The sequence below is a fragment of the Anguilla rostrata genome, chromosome 9 (genome assembly GCF_018555375.3).
Source record: "Anguilla rostrata isolate EN2019 chromosome 9, ASM1855537v3, whole genome shotgun sequence".
Lineage (NCBI taxonomy): Eukaryota > Metazoa > Chordata > Actinopteri > Anguilliformes > Anguillidae > Anguilla > Anguilla rostrata.
Genome location: NC_057941.1, coordinates 31716887 through 31726886, shown reverse-complemented (window position 1 = coordinate 31726886; position 10000 = coordinate 31716887). Strand labels below are relative to the sequence as shown.

The 10000-nt window shown below is 39.3% G+C and overlaps 1 non-coding gene across 1 annotated transcript; it reads left to right on the top strand.

Annotated features, from left to right (window-relative positions):
• Window positions 1-3990: 3990 nt before the first annotated feature.
• On the top strand, window positions 3991-4063 carry trnar-ucg (transfer RNA arginine (anticodon UCG)). Its single transcript has one exon. It is a non-coding gene; the product is annotated as a tRNA-Arg (tRNA).
• The last annotated feature ends 5937 nt before the right edge of the window (window positions 4064-10000 follow it).

The following is a 10000-nucleotide window of genomic DNA, read 5'->3' as shown; positions in this document are numbered from 1 at the left end:
GGTGTGGGTACAGGTTTTTGTTTTAGCCCGGGACAACAACACCAGATTCAGCTAATTAACTAATAATGGTTTTCAATCAAGGCCTTGATAGGTAGATTCAAGTGTCTTAGGGCGGGGCTGAAACAAATCCCTGTATCCACACCGGACACCCCAGCACTAGTTACATACAGACAAAAAAACAACTAGCCCAAAAAAATATATATTTATAATCAGCAGGTGCATCCAGCAAAGACATTCTGTCATGTCTGATAATTATTTCCTTCGTTAACGCAAATGACCATGCTGCTGACTCAATGGATTTATTGTGACAGTGCCACTTTCTGTTTCTTTCAATAAATCAGAGACTTGCTTTGACAAGAGACATCTTTCTTACTGCAATTGGTATTTCCAGTAGTGTGAATTTTCAGCGTTTAAATTTTATGCGGTGTGTAATAATGTAATTAGCATTGCATGCATAAAAGGAAATGCGGTGAACTTTAAACCTTGGCAAATGTAATAAGGTGGCTTTTTGGGCAAGACTAAGTAACCAGCACATTAAGGTATACCGATTAAAATTTGCACAAAACTCACCCTACACTTTGGCTGCCCAAATACAAGTGATTGCCTATGACACTTAAGGCTTCCTCGCAGTATGTCATACCACATTTCAAAAAACAAGTCTGGAAAACCTGTTTTGTTGACTTTTGAGTGCAAGAAAAATCGAACATTTGTAGCCTGGTAAATTTGCTGGGAGTCTCTATGGAAAGTGAGCAATTGTCAAATACTAGAAACATGTAGTTTTTACTTTTCCAAATTCGAGGAATAGCAACAGTTCCACTTCATTTAAAACTGATTTTATAATTTAAAGTGGCTTCCTGAGCACAAGCAAATCATGGGGCATGCTCTCTAAATCAAATCAAATTAATTTAAAAATTACAACATTTAAAAAAATGCATCTGCAAAGCATTTGGTGCTGAGTTTTTTCACGTACTGCTAAAAAACACAGCTGTCATGTTTCTGTCAAGGCTCCCAATGTTGGGGAGTTTTTCTTTTTTTACATCAATTTCTTGCTTTTTGGGAGTTCAGGCCTGTTTTTCATTTTTATTTTTATTTTTATTTTTTTTCCCAATTCCACTGTAAAGCGTCTTTCTGACAGTGTCTCTGTAAAAAGCGCCAAACAAATAAAGTTGAATTGAACTGAATTGAAATGGGGAGGACAGCAGGGTAACACACAGAGACAGCATTTCGGTGCTGAAATGGATTGTGAGGCCAACCATTGCATAGTCTCTCAATGCTGAGGGTGAGGGTTGGGGGTGGGGGGGGGGGGGGGCCTGCTGACCTGCACAGACAGCTTCCCAGCGCTGAAAGGACTTTTATTTATTATTTTTTTTCCTGGAGGCAGCAGTTTTCGGAGGAGTCTGCCTGGTCACACTGCCATGACTCAGGGTCACGTCGGGGACCGTGGCTCCGGCTACGGGCTCAGGCGGGGTGACTCACCTTGAAGGCCAGTGACCTTTCAAATGCCATCTGTTCGCAAAATCCAGAGCTTCCCCGCTTGCCGCCATTTGCGGAGCAGTAAGAGAGGGGAACAGGGGGCCATTTGGTAACATTTACCACACTGGAGAAAGAGCACACTGTAAGTTTGTAAGCACTACTATTCATGATACAATACAATGAAAATTCCCCAAGGACATGGGTCTGATTTCAGCATTGGGGGGGACTAACATTACCACCGAATACCACATTATAATATTGGAGGGGAGTATGTCCCCCCTGTCCCCCCCAGAATCTATGTCCATGAAATTCCTATTTGTGGCTGCTCATAATTCAAAAAATTGTGTGTGTGTGTGTGTGTGTGTGATGCTCTCTTATTCAGTATTTCAGCATAAGGTAGTGTTATAAATCATGTATGTACGCTCAGCAGTGTGTACAGAGATTGGCTAGGACACTGAGGCAGAGACCCGGAGAGGGGAATTAATGACTTTTGTTCACTTTTGGATGGATACCAGCAACTGGTGGATCCTTGCCAGTCGGTGACTCTTGAAACTCCGTGCTCAGTGTGAGTGACAGCTACAAAGGAAAGACAAACTGTCTTTGAGACAGTTTGAAACTCCTAAATGAAAGCTATTATGGAGGAACTAATTTGGCTTTTTTTGGGCGAAGGAGAGAAAGGGAAAGAGAAAAGGTCATCTTTCATAATGTGTGAAGAGCTGTTTATTTTTTTGAAAGTTGAACTCAAATGGCCCCTGCTTTCATGTGATAGATAACGGTGGGTCTGTTGGGAAGTCGCACTGTCAGTGGCTGAGAAATGGACTGTGTTTTTCTCCACACAGTCGATGCTGAGGTGAATCTTCATTTGTAGGCTCCTTGTATTAATACCTGTGCTGTCCTTTTCAGTTAGGATAGATTTTTCTTTATGGTGAGAAAAAAAAGAGCATGAAATGGCAGCCATTTTAAGTCTGTTTGGTTTGTTATCAGTGTCTGTATATGAGTGTTTCAGACAAGGCAATACCCTTGCCTGGTTCTGAGCTTCTTTCTATTACATTACCTTTTACTTTACCTGGAGGAGGTTATGCAATAAAATCCATCTGTCTATTTGTTCGTCAATCCATAACAGAAATGGAAAATTAATGTTCAGATTATAATGATATTTGCTGTGCACTTTCATGCTCCCAACAGTCCAAATCAATTCATTTTTGTGGCCCCATGACTTTTCTGTTAGCCCCACCATCTTGCCAAACTTTCATATATCTCGAAATGTATTGGCTGGGCTACCATGAAATTTTGTGGTGTGCATTCACGTTCGCCAAGAGGATGCGACCTATTGATTTTGGTGACTCCATGACCTTTCCTCTAGCGACACCATCAGGCCAAACATATCTCAAAAAGTAATGACTGGAATGCCAAGTCATGTGTTGTGCACATTCAAGCGATTGTTGTGCCTTAGCAGAGGTCTGCACTTGACTGAGTGCCTTCTTTCTAGTGTTTGTTTGCATTGCTTTGTTATCTGTGCTCGTGTGCATGTGGTATAGACCATGCAGATCTCATTGGCTAGAACTCGAGCTCTTTCTGTTACGTTATCATGTTAAATAGTAAGAGTTCATAATATCATGAAGTTGGACAGAAACAAAGAACACGAAGCGACAGCATCACATTCAGTTATATCCCGTCCAGAAATGAGAGGATGTGACTGTGACAGAGGTGGCGGTGGTGCACGTCTTTAAAAGCTCTCGCTCTCACGCAAGCATTCGCCCCTGCTGCGAGATTCCTCATTCTGCACTGGCATGGCATGAATTCACATCCCATATTTTGTACGAGCGCAAAAGCAAAAGTGCTGCTTGGCTGGATCATACCCAGCGTGTTAGTCACAGCTTCCTCACACACCATCACTAGGTGACAGTAAAATAAACACAAGGCTCCCAGTCCTCTAGGACCTTCCTAAGCCCACCAATACTTTGCTTTATGTTTTCTAGTTCCTTGCTTATTTGGTCTTTCCACATAATGGACACACACACACACACACACACACACAAACTACATAACAAAAGCGTGTTCCTTGCTGTTTTTCTACAAAGATAGGAAGCAGAACAGCCTTCAGTGGAGGAGTTTATTTATGGATCAATCAATCTCACATAAACACTTCCTGCTCAGTATGCAGAGTCCAGATGCAATCAATCTTTACTGTCCCACTCTTGACCAATTGGTTTTATAGCAGCATTAATACACATTTGACCCCAAAAGGTTTAGGCTGGCCAAGAGGGAGAAATACTTCTTTTTGCATTTGAATAAATTAAGTAAATAAAAAATGTAATGTAAGTAAAAGGCCCTATATTCGCAGTCAAGGTACAATTGTCAAACTGTAGCATTAGCTCATAACAGTGGCAAATTAAGGCATGTAGGCCTACTAAAAGTGGTTTATATACTGTACTACTTTGTCTTGAGTTTTTTTAATAGTCTACAGTACTTGACTGCTTAAACTGCACAATCCTGTCCAGTGAAGGCTTCCACAGGGACCACGTGGCCTAATGGATAAGGCGTCTGACTTCGGATCAGAAGATTGAGGGTTCGAGTCCCTTCGTGGTTGCTTAGAAAGACACCTTTAGGTTTGCAACTTCTTTGTTAGTGTAATGGGTAAGCAGCTGGTCCTGTAGCCTAAAGGTCACAGTGGGGCACTGCCATTGTACCCTTGAGTAATGTATGAGCACTTAACCTGCATTGCTTCTGTATATATCCAGCTGTATAAATCAATGCTATGTAAAAAGTTGTTTAAGTTGCTCTGGATAAGAGTATCTGCTAAATGCCTGTAGTGTTTCAACACTATTGCTGAAGAATATAGTTTGAAAAAATACAACAGGCTAGTGCTGTATGATCAGTTTTCTACCCCATATGTTCAATGGTCATATGTCTGCATTGGTAACAGAGCTAGCATTGCAAGATGCACTGGAGTTAAAGGTGGTTGAGTGGGTTAAAACTGCGAAGACATTATTAGACACCAAACTTGTACAGCGCTAAAAGCTTTTTATTTTGACACACCTCCTAATGCACTGCCCAACACACTTTGACATCATGCACAAACAGGTTTATCACCACCAAAAAAACTATCAACCAGGACAGAGGTAATAAAAAATGTGTGCTTGCACAGGAAGAAATTAGAATTTACGCTCACACCCAGGCACATTTACATTACCACACTGACACCAAAAATAGGGCCCTACATCTTTATGGTGTGACTTAATTAACACTTGGGTCTTTAAGCAGGAAACATCCCATCTATATTGCACCTTAAAAGCATGCAAATATAAATTGTGGGATAATTAAAAACCATTTTTTGGAATTTAATGACAGTTGAAATGAACTAATTAACAAATCTGTCTTTGGTTATGACTCTGCATGCTGGAATGTTCTAAAATGAGCTTTAACCAATTGCTGGGCGCTGAAGGTTAGAAATGTACAGTGGGTTCTGCTTTCTCTGCTGAGAAGACGCCAAATATTACACCCTCAGGGGTCTCTGCCAGTGAAACCCCACCCCATATTTTAAATTCACCTGTGTGATTTTAATTCATTGGCTGAGCTTGTTGGAGCAGTACTGAAGACCCAATCCTCTACCACCTTGCTGTTGTTTTAATCTCGACGACTCGACTTGCACAGATAAGGGCTTTCTGATGGATTTGTTAGCCAGATTGGCATGAATGTGTCATATTACAAACTAGTCATTTTTATCATGGTGATTGGTTCAAACATAGGGCCACTGGTTTGTCTCCCCTTGTTTTCTCACATTGTGGTTCAGTCCTCCGCCTGTAAGAGGTCACGGTAACCTTTGTCAAGCCCCTTCTCAAACAATTATCCAATTTGCACCACCTCAATAATCTAAGTTGATAATGTAATTGTCACTAATTAGGCACAGATGATGATTGACAGCGATGTGTATTGTTCAAGCAACACTCAGGTGTTAAATTCAGTTAAATTATTTACTTCCGTAGACATAAATGTTGTACTGGTGCATGATGGGTTTTGTTAGAAGCAGTGCGAAATGCCCACATTTAAAATGAGAGCAGTTGCATAACACGGGCATATTTATTAACAAAAATATAATAAATAAAAATAATAAAAAATATAAATTCATGATTCAACTAGTTAACTAATCTTGGTCTTCAATAAAGACTTTAAGTAAAATGGGATGTTTTAGTGCTAGGCTAAAATAAAAATCTGCAGCCATACCAGCCCCTTTCAGATAAGATTGGACAGCCTGGCTTTATATGGATGTATTCTCCTTTTTACCGCTGGGATACGCAATCCTGGCCCCGGAGAGCCACAGAGTTTGTCGGTTTTTGTTTTGCCAATAAGATCAGCGACCGATTCAGGCCCAAGAAACCAGGTGACGTGAGTTAGCTGTGTAATCAGCTGCTTTAATTGCTCAATTTCTGTCCTGCTCAAGCTCTGCGTAACAACGAAAGCCAGCAGACCCCGAGGCCCTCTATGACCAGGAGGACCACCGACTCAAAGGCTACATTTTTGTTTGGTTACTGATATGAAAGTGAACAACAACAACCACACTGCTACGGCCATATTGGCATCTACAATGGACACAAAACAAGACATAATAATTCACATAATAAATGATGCATTTATTATGTAGCCTGTTTATTATGTATTTTATTGTAGCCAGAGAAAATGCTGAAATTATTTGTCATGGATATGCTTTATGTTCCACTTATTATCCCACACATTATTATCATTATTATTATTATTATTATTATTATTATTATTATTATGTAATGGTTATGACCCACAGGGAAACTATGATTAAGAGTCTCACTAAATTTCCCCAAATTTCCCCCTCTCCCATATTGCTTGCTTAATATAGAACACAGCCAAGGTTGCTAGACTAGAAAGATGTACCCAATAGCAGGGGAACTTTTAAAAAAATCATAGGGTAAGTTTTACCAAAAAAATGTATGGGAGTCAATGACAGATTGTGTTTTTTAAAATGAGGCATAGGGGAGAAGTCTGGAAGTTTTGGCAGTCAATTTGAGTTTTTTAGGGGAAATGCATTCAGGCATCTGACAACATTTCACACAGCTAGCCAAGCTGCACACAGCTAGCTGATTTATTCACTTTTTTTTTCATTCAAGATGGGGTGAAATTATCTGAAGTGGGAGTTGAGTGGGAGTGGGAGTTGTGTTCAGAGGTAATTCAAAACATGTTTCCTTTCTTTGCTTTCCTTGAGGATATTACATTGTTACTGACGACTCAACTTTAAGGCTATTTATTTGGCAAGCTTTTGAGAGTGGTGGCAAAAGTGGTACAGTTTTAAAGGTGGGTTAAAGGATAACACTGGTAATTTTATTTTTTTAGTATTGTCAACATATCGTTTGAAAATACCGAAACCTAAAATGTTTCTGTCCAACTTTCAGTACTTTTTGAGAATGTCCTTCCCCATTTAGTGTACAACCAGGAAAGCCATTCATTTCAGTTGTGATGAAATGATTAAACACAGCTCAGAAAGACACATTTTCATTTTCATTTTTTTGTGATTTTTCATCTTCGATTTGAAAATTTGTCATCATATACGACTCCAAAAATGTGGCAAATATGGAACAGCATAGCAGACAGATGAACGAAAATGGGTACCGTTGCCTGTTAATTGTTTTAAATGCAATTCAATTCAATTTTATTTGTATAGTGCTTTTTACAGAGAACTGTCACCTCATCTGCATGACACACATGAACAATTCTCTCCTAAAATAGATTTAATTCCATGATCCCAGCTGAGGGTTGTTGTGATCATATATTTTCTGCTATCACTATTTGTTGTTTACAGCTGCTTGTTATGCAAAGGCACCAAGGGCTTATGATGTAGTGTACAGTACAATCCCCTTACCAGATCGGCACGTGCACACACACACACATGCACATGCACATACACACACTCACAAACACACAGACACACACACACATACACACACACACGCTCATGTGTATGTACAGTGCAACCCCACTCCCATACACACATATATGTACAGACACACAAACACACACACGCAGTGGTCCTAAAGGTAACATTCCCTCCCCTTCTCCACTGGAAATGGAAGCTGGTTCAGCTTACAGGAAGTAAGGGCCTGATACAAGGCAGACACCATAACCTGTACAGAAAGACTGGCTTCTCTGCTTATTACAAACAAGAACAGCAGAAAAATAAAGGTAGAGAAAGAACCAGAAAACAAGCAAAAAATAATAATACAACGAGTCAGCGAGCTTCCGTGGGGAGCATACATGATAAAGGGCTGAGATATAGGATCTTAAGTGTGTTCCTAAATGTTGCTTTTTTATTTATTTATTTTTTTATTGTATCAAGACACATCTAATAGCTGCTTTCTTCTCTTCCAGAGAAGACAGGGCTGTGTTTCTTTTTTGTGTGAGACAGGCACATTAATGTGGCAGATATTTCGCAAAGTGCTTTCTGTCATATAATTACATTGTTTATTCGCTTTAGAAGGTGCCCCTTATTCGGAGTGACACACATTTCCATACATATTACCCACTCTCAGAGCACAATATTTGCAGGAACTATACAAGTAAAGAGCCCGTTAAAATATGCTACAGCGGGGCAGCAATTGGGATTTGAACCTGCTGTGCTTACAAGGTCAGCTAGCTGACTGCTGTTAGCTCCAGTCTATACATGTTAGCATTCACTAAAAGCCACTTTCACTTTTCACCGTGCGATTATGGCTTCTCTGTCATCAACTGCACATTTGAGACGTTTCTGTCTCTGCAGAGATTTATGAGCTGTTCCCTGTCCACCATTTACTGTGCGCTATGATATGTGTTCTTACTGTACATATCAGCATTAAATTCTGTGTGGGAAAATGAAGAATCATTGGCTTTATATTTTATATATTCTGTTTTTTGCAGCAGTGAATTTTTGCAAGAGTCCTATGATGTCTGCCCCGCAAAGACAAGAAATAGATGGCAGTTATTTTCCCAACATATTATAATAAGGACAGTTACATGCAGCTGTTTTTGAATAAATAAAGACTTATAGCTTTTCAGGGATTTGTGGGTTACTGTTGGTCTAGTTTTCATGATTGCCTGGTTAATCAGCTTTATTTACTTCATGAATGCTGCATCACAAAAATGGTTTAGTTTTCTGATATGATGAAAATATATTGCACATGTAGTATGTGTTTTAAAATGTTTGTCTATACATGTAAGCATGAGTAAAAGATTGTCAGTGGTTGATTTGATTTGTTTGTTTTGGAACACATAAATTATACTACAGAGTGTCTACAGTTGGTTTAATTTTAAAGCATATTCACTTTGTTGTGGACATTTTACAGGGCCAATTTTAATATAAAGTTTCACAGAGTGGGAGTGCTGATCTAGGATACAGTTTCCCTGGTCCCTGTCCTAACCCTGTCCATTATTAGATAAAATACAAAACTGATCCTAGATGAGCGCTTCTGGGATGCTTTATAGATACACAATCAGGTCTTTGAGATGCTTTATGAATACACAACCAGGTCTCACAAAGTCACTGACAAAATATGAGGAGACTGTTTGAGATTCAGTTGAAAACATGCTGACCAGGCCCTCAAGGTTTCAACACGGTTTCCTAGGTACACCAAGGCCAGGATTCAATCAAAACTGTTCTTAACTGTGACTTAAATTACAAGAAAGTGTAACCAGTACAAATACTTTTTTGCACAAGGTTAGAAACCAGAGGCATTGATTAAATCCACCCTCCCATCAGCAGTGCTGATTGAAACAGGATAATGGCAATAAATGATACATTTCTAATCTTCCCAAATGCCAAGCATAATGTGTTAATTTTCTTGACGCATACACGATTACCTTCAATTTGTACCCATTAAAACACTCCTCAAAGAGATACGTATTGACAAAAGCCTGACCATCAATAACCAGCTGAAAGTGTCAGGACTGAGATAGTTATCTGCAGTAATAGCTGTTACTTTGTGAGCATCGGTGTTGTTTGGGTTGAAAAACCACTAAGGATAGCCAAAGCCTTCATGGTTCTTAGCACACTAAATCTTCCAGGAGAGAAAAATGGCAAAAATGAGGGAAAAGATGAGTGATAAATATTTTCCACCTGTATGATTATGATGTTTCTGATATGTTTATTGAAAATAATAACATAAATGAGATGAGCAGACCTGAATGGAAGGCACTTTTGGCTACAAGTTAGGGTTAGGGTTTTTGTGCCAAATTAGGGTTGAAATGAAAACATACAGGATGGTAGATCTCCAGGACCAGGACTGGGCAGCCCTGCTGTAGGGTCTTTGCTCTATGACATTACATCATTGGCAAACTGAGACATTTGTGTTGAACATTTTTATCTATTCAACTATCAATTAATTAATTATTCAGTAATTAATAATCAATTAATTATCAAAACAAATTTATTTTAGGATCACACATAGAGGTTGCCAGTGTATTGATTGTTCATCACATACACCTCATCATTTTCCATGTTTCAGTATTATACTCTAACAATCACAGCTAG